At 42.0% G+C, this 17,542-nt stretch overlaps 1 protein-coding gene and 1 long non-coding RNA gene across 8 annotated transcripts in view; one reads left to right on the forward strand and one right to left on the reverse strand.

Annotated features, from left to right (window-relative positions):
* Positions 1-17,542, reverse strand: part of EYS (eyes shut homolog) — a 471,327-nt gene that overhangs the window by 222,688 nt on the left and 231,097 nt on the right. The window lies entirely within an intron of this gene.
* LOC310703528 lies at positions 1,581-4,106 on the forward strand. The gene is made up of 2 exons (XR_014524224.1): positions 1,581-3,188; positions 3,784-4,106. It is a non-coding gene; the product is annotated as an uncharacterized lncRNA (long non-coding RNA).

Below are 17,542 nucleotides of genomic sequence, written 5' to 3' on the forward strand. Positions count from 1 at the left end.
GACCCTGAGATTCACCATCCCTGCTTTAATGAGACTCAATTTCTCTGAAACTGCATCACAGAGAGACAGAACAACTTCATCTTTTGTTAGAGAGGCAAGGGAATCTCAACTCAGTTCACCTCTCGCTAGTTAAGAGTTACCTAACTGCTTTACCAGATTATCTGGTCTGGTAATGGAGCCTTAGTGAAAGTGTCTATTCCACAGTGCTGAAATATGTTTTCATTCCTATACATTTAGTTCTTGAAAACAGGCAGGAACATTAAGCAGAATAATAGAAACGACAGCATCACCACTACTGCTGCTGCTACTACTATTATTATAAACAACGTGTTTTTATGCAATTTTTTGTCAGTCATCTCTTGACAGGCAGCAAAAGCAGTCCAATAATCAATATAGATATGTAGGACTAATAAATAAAATCTTTCCCATGCTGACCTAATGCTATTTACCTTTCCCCAATGTTTCTTAGTGGCACAGGCTTGTGCACACACAAAACTAGGAACATTCTTGCCAGGATATATATATACACACACACAAATCCAACCTTGCTGTAACATTTTCTTCCCTATTAATTTTGATGTGAGGGAAGTGTGTAATGGCCATTAATATCTAGCCTCCATATGGAACTTGGCAGTTCCGGTTGCCTAGCAACCACCAGCCGACTTTGTGTGAGAAACAGAAAGCCGCAGCAAGATTAGGAAGGGTTAGATGCTTTCACATTGCCAGGCTGGGCAGAAAGCTTAAAGGAATCTACACAGAAAACTGACCCGGAAAGCTGAGATACACTAACTTTTCCCGCGTATCCTAATTCATTCACGTCACTGGAAGGCACTAAACTTCACATTATGCAGGATATCTTTGACTGATCTCCCAAAGTGTCATTTTCACTTAAAAGCTAGCACAGTCGTGCTGGTGGTGTGTTGCTGGGTAGGCGTGGGTATGCGCAGGTTTTTGTGGGAATTGGATTAGAGCAGCACTACAGGGGGAAGGAAGGACCACCTTTCCTCCCCGCCATTTTCTGAATTTAAATTTCGCCCCCTCGGGGAGAAGAATGCAGGTGCCTGTATTTTCCCACAGTGGGCTACACAGCAGCTGAGGGGAATTTTGACAGCACATAGGACAGGGTTAATCCCTTTCCCCCAGCACTGATGCTTCAATCCAATTTTGGGGCCTCCAAGGCGGCTGCTTAGTGAAAATACATTTGTTGGGAGATCAGAGATCTCGCACATAATATGTAGTTTGGCCTTAATATTGTACTGTCTGCAGCTCAGAGGGTGGCCCCAAACTAGATTTTAAAATCTTATTGCTTTTTTATTTGCTATTTAGTTTTCTTGCAGCTCAGCATTACTGCTAGACCATTTAAATGCGCAAGCATTTCTAGGGGGTTGTTTATACAAAATAAGCAATGGCTGTTTTCAATCTAAACTTCCCATGGTCAGGAATGTCAGCTTTAAATAGCCAAACAAAGACCAAAGGCGCTTGTGCATTTTGTTGTCCTGCTAAGCAAAATGCCACCTTATGCTTTGGGTTGGATTTTTATATTTGATTTTTTTAAAAAAAATAATTGTTTCTAACTGCCGTGGAAAAGAGGAATAACCAGTAAATGAAGAAATGATGGGTTACCACTGAAATTTATGGAAAACCATACACAGAATTCTGTCTGAGTTTAATTGGAAATTTAAGGTGTCATCCAATAGTCCTTGGAAAAGCATCTTGAGGGCCATAGTGCAGATGGGATCTCCATCTCTGACATCAGGGAAAAGGAAAGTGTGGCAATTCCACCTCTTTCTTCCCCTTCCTCTTCCTACTCCTCTCATAATTATCATGGTGATTGAGGATGCAATTCTATAATCACTTATCCTCTGACATCAGGGATGGAGCTCAGAGATCAAATTCCAGTGTTGGATATTAACCACCAGCCCTGTCACTTCTTGATCCTCTGAAACCTTAGCCCAACCAACATCAGGGTCCTGACACTGACAGAGCCAAAGGGGTGATATGGATTACAGCTAGGGTGGGGATGCCAGTAGCTGGGTGGACACAACATTGAACACATCATCTACTGGAAGCAAAAGTCAGTTTCTCAAATGTACACACCTGTGCTTTACTACAAATTCAACATGGCTACAATTTTCAAGTTAGATGAAAGCTGGTGGGGGGGTAGGGAGCACGTTAAACAGCAATATTTCACAAGAAACTACAGAGTACCTTTGGATTGTGGGTAATGTAATGTGTACATGTAGGAGTGCACTGAAGTCAGAGTAAACAGTAATTTGTACACATCCTTAGTTTAAGGTAGACTATTCACCAATACCAGCCAGGATGTAATATTGCAATATGCCTTTCAAGATACACACAAAATACAAATAAGCCAACTGGAATAGACTCCTACTTCAAATATAATTGGAACATTTTATGTTGAGGAATTCCATTAATTGTATGCACGAATCTAGTGACATAAAAATGTGTAATTTGCTCTGTTGACTGTGCCAGAGCACTTGAACTAACTAGACCAAAGGAAGTACCATAAAGAAGTTAGATACGCTTTTCTGCACCTAGGGTTGAATATATGTGTATAAAAGATAGAGGACAAAGACACCTGTGCTGACACGACATCACAAAAGATAACAGCATTATGCTGGCACTGCAGAAAGAGATGTCAGTGCAGAGATGCAATATCAGTGTGCAAAGCAACTTCTAGGCAATTCTAGTTAAGGAGGTTTGTGTGCTATTTCCACAAATCTAATCCCTATAGAAGACAAGGGCAGATGCAATCCAGTGTCTACTCAAAAGTACATCTCACTGACTTCCAGGTCATATGCATAGAATTGCAGCCTTACACTGCAAGCCTACGTATAGCATTTCAATGAGTTCAACAAACCCATTGAGTTCCATACATTTACTCCCATGGAAGTGGGTATAGGATTGCAGCTTTAGTCTCTGCTGGTTTTTCACAAGTCCACACCAGTGTGCAGCAGATACAGGCGTTCCATGTTTGTGGCTGGCTCCCCATGGTAAGCATGTGGGCTTTGCAAAATAAAACTACTTGCCTTTTTCTATAATATACACCATACCTAACTGTGTGCCATGTTTAAGGTGTATTTATTTTTTAAAAGGAGAAAATAAAACATCAAATTTATCAAGAATGCAGCAGCTAGGTGGCTACTGTCTGGTACAAACGAAGACAAGTAATATTATAACTGTTTCATGCCAGCTTCACTCATTATATCTTTGTTTCAGGATTCGGTCCAAGGCATTCGTTTTACAGCACAGTCCAGTACATGCCTAAAGGCCACCCCCAAGGAATACTTAAGCCAGAGGCTGTGGGAGGTGATCAAAGAGGGCCCTTAACCCAATAATACCTTGGGTATAACCAATCAAAATTTCCTCATGTGCTCATGCCAACTTAAGCCACTCCAAGCCAATTAGAATTACCCTACAGTGTGATGCAGGCAAAAAAGAGGTGTTCCAAAGGCCAATCAGTGGCTTCCCCCCAAAAATCCTATTCAGTCCCATAAACAATGACTAGCAAAGTCTACACTATATAGGGAGGGAAGGTGCTGCCAGAATAGAAGAGAAGCAGCAGCTGGAGGGCAGCCACCCATTCCCTGTTGGATACTAAAGCCCATGTCTCTCGTAACAGCTTCTGTTCCAGTATAAACTGCACAAGGCCTGACCCAGGAGGGGTGTGTGTGTGTGTGTGTGTGTGTGTGTGTGTGTGTGGCAAATTCAGCCCCACTCAAGAGTAGGAGCGGCATATTCCCAGCATCCGTTCTCTTTCAGCTTGCAGTGAAAGAAAAGAGCGTTGTCCAGTGATCACCAACTTGAAAATGAAGACTCTAAAGGGAATAAGATTGTGGCGTTTGATTCAAGAGAAAATTAGAGTTTATTTACAATCTGCACTTGAATGGATTTTCTTTAATGGATTTCCTCAGTGTAGTTTACAGGAGCAGGTCTCATAATGGCAAGGGTGCTGTTTAAACAAGCAATAAAATTTATTAACTTCTAGAAGCATCCAAATGCTCCTCCAAGGCCCAGAACGATACAAAGGCATTACTCAGAACACAAATCAGAGAACATAAAATAAAGAGATTCACTGGTAGTTATTCCCATTTGTCCACCTGTCTGTTTATCTTTGTTCATTCTCTACAAGTTAATTTAACTGTTACAATATAGTGTTAAATCAAAATCGTGTCCTAAAAAAAAACAACCCACTGAGCATCAAAAGGCCACACAGTACTTGAAGACACGTAGTAGAACTTGGGGGTATTATATCACCAGGAACAGAGGCCTCCTGCTTTGCCTTGGCACACAGAAGAAAGGAGGAGACAAAATACTTTTCTTTTTTGGAATAATAAAGCCTCTCCTCCTACAAGAGGGGAGGAGTTGTGAGCAGGAGCCGGTTCTCACGTTGGCAGGGGGCGTATTCGGCCCCTTGTGTCAGTTTCCCAGCTGCTGCTTTGTGACCGTCAGCCAGCCAATAGGGCTGGCTTGGGGGCGGGGTTTAGCCGCATTTAAGAGGCAGTGGCAACGGCAGCATTGTGCCCCCATGCTGCCGCCTGGAGTCGTTGGATCACCCACCCACCCTCCCTTTAGGTCATATTTATGCTTTTGACCTTGCTATGGACTTTGGTTGGTTGCCCTGGTTGCCCAGGGGGCCTGGTAGGATTTTTTTTATCCATTTGGCAAATTGGCAACAGCCTCTTGGTTTTTCGCCTACCTCGTAGCAAATCGGGTATTGGCGGTTAGGCATTGGAATATGTGTCATGTGTTGGAGGGCAGGTTGTGGCCATCACCTACCCCTCCCCTTGTTGGGTATTCTGTTAAAGGAATCCTGTGGTCGTGGATCCTGTCTGATGCCCTGCTGGTGACTAGGGCCATGGCACGACCCCTGGTGACATCAGAGGAAGCTTCCAATTGTATTTGCATCAACAAGCTCCTCCCATTGGCTGTTAAGCTTTGGATGACTCCCCACTGAGCGGGGTGGAGTCATATAGAGAGGTTAGGAGAGGTTAGGCTGGCCTCAACCAAAGCCAGGGCTTTCTCGGCTGTGGCTCTGATCTGGTGGAACACTCTGTCACAAGAGACTAGGGCCCTGCGGGACTTGACATCTTTCCGCAGGGCCTGCAAGACAGAGCTGTTCCACCAGGCCTTTGGCCAGGGCAGAGCCTGACTCCCTCCTTTGGCAATCTTCACAGAACTCTAGCCCAAAGGTTGCCATCAATTTGATTTGAATTAATTTTATAATGAAATGATTTTAGAATGTTGTATTATTTTACTGTTGCTAGCCGCCCTGAGCCCGGCTTCAGCTTGCGAGGGCGGGATATAAATTCTTCTTCTTCTTCTTCTTCTTCTTCTTCTTCTTCTTCTTCTTCTTCTTCTTCTTCTTCTTCTTCTTCTATACATTGTTTGATCCAATGCCTAAGCCAATACCATTCACATGCTGTAACCAATAAAGTCATGGCCTTCTTTAGCCCATTAACCTAAAATACATGTGTCCTTGAGTCTTATTTATCATTAAGCGGGTGGTGGGTCCTCGACTCAAAACTAAATGCTGCTTATAGACAGTAGTGGATTGAACTGGTGTGGGGCCACAGCAGCGTAGATAGCTGCGTTATACTAAGGTCATTGGTTCATTTAGCTTAGTACAGTGGTACCTCGGGTTACGTATGCTTCAGGTTACATACGCTTCAGGTTACAGACTTCGCTAAGCCAGAAATATTACCTCTGGTTAAGAACTTTGCTTCAGGATGAGAACAGAAATCGTGCTCCAGTGGCACAGTGGCAACAGGAGGCCCCATTAGCTAAAGTGGTGCTTCAGGTTAAGAACAGGCCTCCGGAACAAATTAAGTACTTAACCCGAGGTACCACTGTAATGTCTGCTCAGTTCTATCTGACTTTTAGCAGCTCTCCAGGGTTTCAGAAAATGCACTTCTGTATGCGCCCACATGTGCCCATGGTACATGTATGCTGCTAAAGATTCCTTGTTTACTCTAATACAAGCATCAGGTGCATGTGTTTCCGAATCAAAGGTAGAACTACAAAAGCATATTGCAACAATCCAGCCTGGTGCAGCATAACTCAATTGATACCTCGGTGGATATAAATCACAATATTTTTCAACGATATGCAGTTGAATGTGTGGGCGTGAATGTGCGCTTCCTGCCATAGCCCCAGACCAGGCCTAATCAGACAGAATCTGAATCACTCTCCGGTTGAAATAATGGATGAACATACATGGATGCTGTGAAGTTCAAAGCCAAAATTCACAGAACCAAAGTTAAAAGAAGGTTTATCAAGGGATTCTCCAAATATGTGACAGGGCTTAAGGCTCAGTTTCCAAGAACCTCTACTCAGAAGTAATTCCCACTGAGTTTAATGAGACTTACTCCATGGTAGATGTGATTAGGATGTCAGGCTTGGGAAGCTGCTTCAATGGGTGTTTTAGATCTCCCCTGTCATCTGAGACAATCTGAACTGATTTTTTCTTTTTTAAACTTGCTTGCATACATGACTCATTTGCCTTCCTATAACAAAAGAGTTCTCAGAGTGGCTCACAAAATAAAAACAATTTAAAACAACCACCAAATGCATAATACAATACGCATAACACTGCTTTGAAACAACTCTGGGTTAAGATTTGAAAGATATTTTTTTAAAAAAAGCAAAAGATAAAGCAACAGAGCTAAACAAGCATAAGATTTTAAAAGCCAGTGAAAATAAAAAGGTCTTTGTGTGGCATCAAAGACACCCCCATCCCAAATAAAGGGGGGGAGCCTTGGCTCTTTCATTTGTGTCTCAAAGCCCTGCAAATGGTCGGTCTTATTTATTTATTTAATGTATTTATCCCATACTATATGGGATCTTATTTACTATATTTCACATGCAAGTTTCTCTAGTCAGTAAATTTAGGTCAAACAATATAAAGTAGCAAACAATCTGTTTAAATACTTGACCGAGATGACAGAGGTGGGGTGGAGAAATTAAATTAAGTTTGCATTTAAAGGTGAACCTACCAAATTCATGATTTCTAAATACATGAAACGACACACAGCTGTCCTTTGAAATTCACATTTCTCCTAATTTCCCCAGCCCAGTAAAAAAATGCATAAAGTAGGGTAAAGTGTGCATAAAACCTGTGAAAATGGCATATGGAAAAGAAATATATTGGGTAAACATCTTTGCAAAATTGTGTATATTAGGAAAAGTTGCATACAAAAATAATTTGTTAGGAAAAAAATTACACTAATACGCTGATGAAATTACAGTGGTACCTCAGGTTAAGTACTTAATTCGTTCCGGAGGTCCATACTTAACCTGAAACTGTTCTTAATCTGAAGCACCACTTTAGCTAATGGGGCCTCCTGCTGCCACCGCGCCGCCACTGGAGCACGATTTCTGTTCTCATCCTGAAGCAAAGTTCTTAACCCGAGGTACTATTTCGGGTTAGCGGAGTCTGTAACCTGAAGCGTATGTAACCTGAAGCGTATGTAACCTGAGGTACCACTATACATGTGTGTCGTCCCCCCACCTGCAGAAATGTGGAGAACTGAATTTAAGATTGGAAAAAATGAGAAACTGAGAGAGCAAAATTTGACAAATTCATCCATCCCTTGTGTTTGCGAAATGAACTAATCTTAATAGGGATAACTTTCCAGCTGTATAGCTAGGAACCTGCCAGTTCCTTTCTTCCTCTTTCTTCCCTACTACCAGCCAGGCATAGAAACAGATTTTGATGTGGCTGTATTATTCAGAAAACCCAGGTGCTTTGAGTCAAGCACTTTTAGCTGCCATGCATAATAAAAATGATTTTGAAAAGCATAGAGCTACATTTCAGAAACTTTTTTTTAAAGAAACTGAGAAAAAGGTTAGAGCGGCATGAAAAATTTGTAATGTGTACAAGAGACATAAAGACAGAAGCAAGCATTGGACAGAAAGTCATGATGGATAAATCCATTTGGAATTCATGAAATAAGGACAATTTTTATCCAATAATATGAAATTATTAATATTATTATTGCAAATGAGGAGCAATATAGAAATACAGAAGGCAATCAGATGTCCCTTATGTTCATGCCGAAGTGATTTTATGAAGCTTTTTTGCATATGAAGTGTACTTAAAGAAATAAATGCAGGGTTCAGTCCGGCCTCCATACATGCTCTCTTCCATTGACATGAGAAAACTAAAAGTGTTTGGTCAGTTGCTCAGAGAACCTGAAAGTGATTAACTTTTCCTTGGTTGCTTGGGAGGTGGGGTGGGGAAATGGATGGCCAGTTTGACATGAACTAAATCCAAATCAGATTACAGTACCTAGGGTTACATACACTTCAGGTTACATACGCTTCAGGTTACAGACTCTGCTAACCCAGAAATATTACCTCGGGTTAAGAACTTTGCTTCAAGTTAAGAACAGAAATCATGCTCCAGTGGTGTGGCGGCAGCGGGAGGCCCCATTAGCTAAAGTGGTGCTTCAGGTTAAGAACAGTTTCAGGTCAAGAACGGACCCCCAGAACGAATTAAGTACTTAACCCGAGGTACCACTGTATGTTTTATCTCATCTATCTGCCTTGTTAATTTCCTTAGCACAGAAGCTACTTTTCCTTCTTGTATCAACCTTGAACTCTCCCAGATGAACTACAATTTTGATTAATTCGATTTAGATGTTTTATATCCATGGTTGCATCTAATTGCTAACTGATTGTTATGATCATAATTTCAATTGCCTGGCCATGTATTGGGAAACAAAAGATGATCAAAATGAAACATTGTTGATTTGCCCCTCTTGAGGACAAATGCTGTAGCAGAAAATACAAGTTTTATTTCCAATATATTGATCATTGCTATTGTACCCATGCCTCCGTTCCACCAGCTGTTCTGCCTTCAAACAACATCGATCACACCATTTGGCATATAACATATTTCTGTATGTTAATTTTAACTAATATAGGCAAATTTACGCACATCCCTCCCCAAAGATATGCATTTTTGTACATGCTGTTTTATTGGAGAACTGTATTGCAACACTAGGATAAGTGCAAATTTCGAAGGATAGTTGGGTTTCGGTTTCTGCATTGGTTTGAGAAGTGTGAATTAGGTCACTTCTTATTTAAATGTAAACAGAATTGCATTAGTTAAGTTTCTTTAAGGAGCTTTGCACACTGCAGTTCAGGATCGTGACCACGACATCCAGCCCACTATTTGCAAAGCCTTGCAGCTGCACAAGGCAGTGCATTACCTTCACTGTTGCAGTTTGCTTGTGATTTGTCAGCTAGAATTTATACATTTTGCAGAAACATTGAGAAACCATGAAGGTTCAAACAGCAGCTCAGAAATAGAGCTGACATTTAACTTCTGCTTCTATACCCACTGAAGATGTCAGCTAAACCCACCAAAATCAGTGATATTTTCCTATAATCCCAAAGAGGCTTCATGCCATTTTAAAGAACAATCTTAGAGCCAAGCCTGTCTTTCAGAACGTGTCAGGCAGAATATTTGTCATTTTCAAGGGCATCATGAGAATCCAATGTTCTTTACACACACAAAAAGGCCTCAGATGTGAAGGCTTCTGTTCTCATTGAGATGATAAACCTGTGCTTGTGCTGTACTTCTGCAGACTGTAGGAAACGGTTCAATTAATTGGACGTCAGTCCATTACAAAAAACAACAACAGAACCCATGCACTAAAATCCAAGCAGAAGAATCAGTACTGGCTAGCACTGAGCTCAATTGACCATCCCCCCTACTTTTCACAACCCTTCAAACGGTATGAAATTGGAGGAGAATTGAATGTTGAACCATCGTCTCCTCCCACAAACCAGAAGGACAGTAGTGATCATTATCCTGTCTCTGACTGGATTCGTAATGGCCTTACAAGTCATCACTTCATTCTTCTCTGTAGTGTAAACAGGTACAGTGGTGCCCCGCAAGACGAATGCCTTGCAAGACGGAAAACCCGCTAGACGAAAGGGTTTTCCGTTTTTGAGCTGCTTCGCAAGACGAATTTCCCTATGGGCTTGCTTCGCAAGACGAAAACGTCTTGCGAGTGTTCCGATTTTTGCCCGCTTCCCCCCCTTTTTCTAAGCCGCTAATCCGCTAATAGCCTTTTAGCCGCTAAGCCGCTAAGCCTTTAATAGCCGCTAATCCGCTAAACCGCTAATAGCGCTAACCCGCTAATAGGGTTGCTTTGCAAGACGAAAAAACCGCTAGACGAAGAGACTCGCGGAACAGATTATTTTCGTCTTGCGAGGCACCACTGTACATTACATTTACATGTTGGGTATTGAGGGTGGGGGCTGGGTTTGAAGATCATCTCTGAGGTCCTGCTAAGGTGTTGGCCTCAGCAGATGCCTGATGATGCTAACCTCTGACACTGGTTTTGACCCTAGTTTAGAGGGACAATTTTTTGATCAAAAACATAGTAAGATTATCATATTATTTCATGTTCTATGAGCACATAATAACATGATCATATTAAATTCAACTTTTAAACCACAAAGCTGGTTGATGTTCATATTGGTCAAAGGAAGGAAAATGCGAGTGCAGTGAAGAGGAATCTATATTGCTCAGAATTATGCAAAGAGTTACCATGAGGTAATAGAGGCAGGAGTTCTGATTGAAAAACCCCAAACCTTTTTTTGTCTGATCTGCACTGCTGAGGATAAAATGAGTCTCAGATGCTTTTCTTCTCAGCTAATCCCTGATTTGTTTCAACAATCATGTGTGCCAATGTTCTGTAGTGCTTAGGATGGAGAATTATTTAGAGATGTAATGTGAAACTACAGATTTCCTTTATCCATCACAGCTTGCATGCTGAATGTCAATCTTTGTAGATACAGCAATTCATCTAAGAAAATCCATAGATCCAAAAAGTACAGATGTTCGGTTTCTTGTTAACTCTTTGAGTACCGTACAAAAAAGTGAAAGGCAATAGTTCTTACAGTTGAGTGTGAGAATACTTAGAAGGGGAGAGAGAGAGAGAGACTGCAGTTCAGTTTAAAGGAATGTGGTCTGCAATGTAGCAATAACTCCTAGACAATATTGATGAATTCAAGAACATTGACTAGAGTTCTTCTGCTTTTGCTTTTACTATGCAGCTCAGTTCAGTAATTTGTTTGAGATATATATGGTGGCTAACTCTACTGTTTCTTAAATTTAGGTCAGTTCTACTCATATTTGGGACATTATATGCATTTTTTTTGTCAAAGGCTCAGTCAGGATAGTAATGGCTGATGAGTAGTAAGGACATGTTTTAATATATTTATGTGCTGCTAACCAGTCCTACATACACACACGGTGAGTCTTTTAAAAGAGGCCCCATGGAACATGTGTACTCTGTATCCACGGGGCCTCTTTTAAAGGACTCACCCTGTGTATATATATACACACCAAAGAAAGCTGACTACCATAACTGGCATTAATTACAATTTATTATGATGCTGTTAGTCATGGGGAAAAGCAAAGGACAGAAGCTCTTCCTCCTGACAACTAAGTCTCACTGAGCCCCTTGCTTTTGAAGTTTCATCTGGAATTTATGAATGTTTCCAAGCCTATCTTCATACACAGAGTGCTGTTGTGGTCAGGTTCTGCTTGGGGACTTCTCATAGGCATCTGGTTGGCCACTGTGAGAACTAAGTGCTAGAACATACGTGCTTTTGGCAGAGTCCAACAAGACTCTTCCTATGTTCCAACACGTGTCCGATGGGATTAATTTTGTAAAAAATGAAGGAAGGAAGGAAGGAAGGAAGGAAGGAAGGAAGGAAGGAAGGGTGGGTAGGTGGGTTTTGGTCAAGGATTTTTAACCATCTTTGGACCCCTTCACCCTATGCTTTATTTATTTTATTTTTTAAACCCTGTTTAGTTGCTGTAGTCATAACCACGTACTAAGTACACATTAAATTCTAACTTAAAATGCTTCCAATTGTTGGAACAGTGAGAAGAGTTAAAAAAATGGAGTTCTAAAACCTAAGATTGCCCTATTTAATTGCTTTTTAATACCCCTTTTGTTTAGTGCAGCATGTAGAGTACATGCAACTTCTGTAAAAAGGCAGCTAACGAATAACCTGATGACAAGTATCCGGGGGGGGGGGGACTCCTCTCTTATTATACATTAGTTCTGATGCCATTTTCTATATGATGGAAGCGCTCCAAGTTAATGAACATCAAAAGTTGAAATAGAACTGTTATTTTTCAAATACTTTGCAGATTTCTCAAAGGCCCTTATTAATACAGCCCAAGAATGCAGCCCCATAAATCCTACACCCTGCTGAAACATATCCATCTGCAGCAAAGAAATAAATGCTTACAAGAAATTCGGGAAGGGAACTTAAGAACCGAATGAGATTCTGAAAGTATTTTTCATCACTGCAGTCCTTGATTCAGATCTAGGCAGATGAATAGTGTGGCACATCTTTACTCATTTTTATATTGCATGCAACATCACTATCAACTACCTTGTTAGGAATAATTATGTTTCAATATTATTATAGCTATATTCTTCCAATGGCGCAGTTTCGGTTTTTTGTTCCACAGGATATGTATGTGTGTATCTTGCACTTGAACATATTAATTGGTCTGGAAACTATTAATATTTTTACAGGTACACAAAAGCAAAAGAAAAGAAAAAAAGTCTCATGGCCAATATAAAGCTTTCATCGATGAATTATCTACTACCAAGAACTGACAAGCTAATTGAATGTGTCAGTCAGAGGAAGGAGATATATAACTATACAATTTCCATTGCACAAAGCACTATTTTTAGTGCTTCCATCTAGATCAGAAAGTCATTTTTTCTTATCCATTATGGACAAAGGGGAGGCCTACAAAGTTCCTGAATCCATGACTTCTTTAATTTTAAATCTTGCCGAAATGGCTGTTTTTCACTGAGAGGACTAAATGATATATAGCCACTCAGTAGGAATGTGTACCTTGCTCTCAGTCAAGAAACTTGATAAAGAATTAAATTCTCTGGAGCACTCAAGAGTTGCTGAAGTTAGAGCAAGAAAGGTGCTGTATTAGTTAACAAGGCAATAAAGACTGCTGGGTTGCATCCAGTTAAGTCTCTCCACTCTGAGCAGGCTTTGGTGAGATGAAAGTTGCAAAAAAAGAAGAAGTCTTTTTTTGAATGTTAATTGTATGGGTGGTGACAAAATGACACCTCCTCCCCAAAAGATTTGAGTGGGCGGGCGTGGATCTCTGAAATTTTGGTGAGGGGGCTGCTGCAAACCTTATTTTCACTTTAAGAGGTGCTTTGGAACTTTAAAAAAAGTTCTACTTCCACTTACAATTGCCTGAGTCTCTCTCATCAGCTTCCCACTGAGATTTTCAGACCAGAAAACAGTCTTTGTATGAATGTGAAGAGATCGATAATACATCAGATTTAGTGAACGGCAAAGCAGGGCAAAGCTGCAAACAGTGTCTATATGCCCCACAAGTCTTCAGCGTGTGGCAGAATGCTGCTAGGTTTGTTAGTTTGGGTTCACTGTATTAGGCTTAGGAGCAATCAGATATAGGAAATGCAGGCTGTTGTTGTAACACAGGCCATGCATGAGATGGTTATCAATCTCCTTTCTCCTAACTGGGCTATCTACAGTTTCCATCCCTTGGGGACCTCCAAACCAGGTTCCTGTTTACTGAGGCAGCAAGTTAACCTCCACTGAATCTGCCACATCTGAGAGTGCATGAAGTGACATAGTGTGACATATAGAAAGTTGGCTGTGTTGAAAACACACAAAGTTAAGATTCCACCAGTACTTTGGCCCAGCTACAGTTAGTGAAAGAGGGGGGGAAAGTGCATTGGAGCAGCATGAAACACTTGGAGTAGTCCACTAACACATTTCCTTTGTTCTTAAAGCAATTAAGACTGGCTTAAAATAGATGATGGTTTTAAGAGAAGGGGGCAGGACAATCTAATCCAGTAATGAAACATAGGTAAAGGTACCCCTGACCGTTAGGTCCAGTCGTGGACAACTCTGGGGTTGTGGCACTCATCTTGCTCTATAGGCTGAGGGAACCGGTGTTTGTCCACAGACAGCTTCCGGGTTATGTGGCCAGCATGACTAAGCCGCTTCTGGCGAACCAGAGCAGTTCATAGAAACGCCGTTTACCTTTCCGCCGGAGTGGTACCTATTTATCTGCTTGCACTTTGATGTGCTTTCGAACTGCTAGGTGGGCAGAAGCTGGGAAGTTCCTGATCAGTGCCATCGGTCTAACTATAAGATTTGCTACGACAATATATGGAAACTTCGGATATGGTCTGTTATTTTACTTCTTATTTTTATTTCACAAAACTATATTCTCCCAAATAGACCATCCTCAACAGCGATACCAGCATGACAGCCATGACTCTGCAGGGGTCATAATGGTGGCACTGGAGGCGGGTTAAGTGGGGCAAATGTTCACAATCAGGTAGTGCAGACTGGGATAATTATACAAAGCTAAATGTTTAAAGTGGCTGTGATCAGCAGATATTGTTGTTTGAAAAATTAAAAGTACACAGTTTCTTCCTAAGTGTAATGTCAGAAATGTCAACCTTGAAGAGATGACATTTTCAACACCAAAACAGAAATACTTTGAAAACTGCTCGATAATAGTGCAGAAAATGTCAAATGCTTCACTTTGTAGCCATTCCACATCTGTTTTCCAGCCAGGTCACCTCTGGAGTTTAAGTGTTAGAACACAGAATAATTATTTTTTCTCTCATTTCACATTTTTAATGATGTCTGCGTGATAAAGAGCCAAACTTAGTGTGCTGTATAACAATGAAGCATGTAAACATGTCTTAGAACGGAAAAGGTAAGTAGTCCTATGTATGTTTATTCAGAACTGAGTCCCACTATGTTCAATGGAACTTAGTCCCAGCTTACTGTGTATATGCTGATGTAACAATTAAGCTTAATTCCTGTCTTCCCAGACCCAATTGTTACATCACCAGGGCCGCATGGCAGCTTTTTGCTTATGGCCCAGTCCCGTGCTACTCTAGTACATTTTACAGAAATGAGCCACATAAGCTGGCCTTTTCGTCAAGCAAATAACCTTTGCTTTTCTTCAAATTGAGGGGAGACGTGGTGTGATAGGGGGGTGGCTATATAAGTGGCGGCATGTTGTTGGGGCCCTACCTGGCTTTGCACCACCGGCCCACCTGGCCTTTCTTAGGTTTTGCTTTGACCTTGCTCTGGACTTTGGTTGGTCACCTGTTTTGGAACAGGGGGCGGATAGGAATTTTTTCCCACTTGGCAGATTGACACTGGCCATTTGGTTTTCGCCTACCTCTTAGCAATCATCACAACTTTGTAAGGTTTGGCAGTTAGGCAATGGCTTAGTGAGATGTGGAGGAGGGGAGGTGCAGCCCTCCCCTGCCCCTCCCCTCCAGGTACAAGGGTATTCTGTTAAAGGAATCCATGGGTCTAGATCTCAAGTCTGCTTGAGGGGCTAGGGCTATGCCAGGACCCACCGGGAACCCCAAGGTGAGCTTCAGTTGTTTGCCATCTACGGAGCTCCCTCTTTTGGTGGTTTACCCTTCCAGACTCCGTGTGAGGCAGGCAGGAGTCAGATATAGATTTGCCAGTGCCTAAGCCAATACCACTCACATTCTGTATTCAATAAAGTTGTGGCCTAAATTTGCCCATTAACATTTAAACTAAAATATTTGTGTCAATGTGTCTTTATTATTCGGGGGGGGGGGGAATGTTCTGGGGCCTTAACGCGCAAATGTTGAATGAATTGAAAGCTAATTCCACCGAGTGCCTACAGAAAAGAATCTAGCACTGAAACACAACATACATATGGACCTAGAAATCCACCAAATCCCAAGCAGCTCAATGGTGTTGTTGACACTAATCAGCAGCAGTTCCCCAGGAATATTGCCAAAACCTACCAGAGAATGCAAAGAAGGTGCTCTTCCACTGAGCTGAGTAATTTAACCAATTTAAATTTTTATTTGGGTTTCAGAAACTATGGTGTTCCATTAAGGGGGGGGGGGGTAATCAGCTAAGTCCAAGTGGTCAAAGTTGCAACATGGAGGCAGTCCGTAGTAGCTGAAGCTGGGTGCAGGGCAGGGAATCGGGTGAAGTCAAGAACAGGCTTGCAAGCAGGGAACCAGGGCGGGTCAGGAGCTCAGGCAGGAAAGCAAGGACAGGTTCAGGCAGGAACTGGCAACCAACAATGTTGCTCCCACAACTTGGGACTGGGGCTGGCCGGCTTTTATCTGCCCTGAGGCATAGGGCGGCCCCGATCCTCTGGTGACTCGCCTCTCCTGGCCTGGAGGCGAGCACTCCTCCTGCGGGAACTTAGTCCCCTTTGTCTCTCTGCCCTGAGCCTCTGCAGCTCAGGAGAGGCTGGAGGGTTACCTCGATCTCATTGCCCTCGTTCTTCCCTTGCTCCCTTTTAACTCTTCCAAAGCGGAGCGCCTTCCCTTGACCCGTCACGCCTGACGCTCATTCCAGATCTTCTACAATTATGTCTTCTTCAAGTGCTGGTCTAATACGGGCCCGGTTTCGGGCTATTGCCTTCTCGAGCTCTGGAAAGCTCTTGAAGAGCTTTGTCACAAGTGGTGCCACAGGAGGCTGCTCCTTGGGCTGGAGTGGGGACACTTTGTTGCTCTTTTTGAGCTGCATTGCGCTTCTCAGTCGTCTGAACCACTCTGTTCCACGAAGGAAAAGTCCACTGAACCTTCCTTCTTCCTGAAGGTCTGGAACTGACCGCATGGTTGATTCTGGCTCCGACTCCTCTTTAAGCAGTCAAAATCAGAAGAAAATCCAAATCCTCTGCTGTCTCTCTTACCACCAACTGCACCTACACACCTCTCTCTCTCTCACTAACCCACAATGGACACCTGTAGTTGGTGGCTTTTAAGGGAGAAGCAGAAGATGTCACAAAGGAGGGCAGACCATTGTTACCATGGCAACCCACCCACACTGCCCCTGTCACAAAGGAGGGCAAGCCATTGTTACCATGGCAACCCACACACATTGCCCCCCAATGTTTTTTAAGAACTTTGAAGCACCCGCTGTTCCGTCTGCAGGTGAATCTTCTCTTTTGGAGTTCATGTTTCTATATTGGATCATTCTTCATGCAGCCCCATTTCCAAAGGGAGACAATCCCAACATCCCTTGAAATGCAGTAGAAGACTCCCAAGTCTCAAATCTGATGGTTATATTCAAGATTACTCAATATTTTATTATAATTCAGATGTTCAGTAATGGCACATTGACTACTGTATTTTGAATCAATACTAAAACTCATGGTTAGACATTAGGCCTGGGCAATAAATGTATGTAGGATACATCCTTGTTTTCTCCACATAAGAATGAAAATGCCGATTTTCATTGATTCCTTAAGAAATTAATGAGAGCAACAGGAAGCTAACAGCCCTGGACAAATAGCAGAAATAGCCCTAAAAGGCATCTAGCTGAATTGAGATAATGGCTTCACAATGAGCAAAGAAAATTCAGATGGAAATATGAATATACCTGCACTATAGAATAGTAACTTATTTGCATGCTGGTGCAACAGCTGCTTGATAAATTAACAATGACAAGACACTTT

Source organism: Podarcis liolepis (genome assembly GCF_965112155.1).
Source record: "Podarcis liolepis genome assembly, chromosome: 3".
NCBI lineage: Eukaryota > Metazoa > Chordata > Lepidosauria > Squamata > Lacertidae > Podarcis > Podarcis liolepis.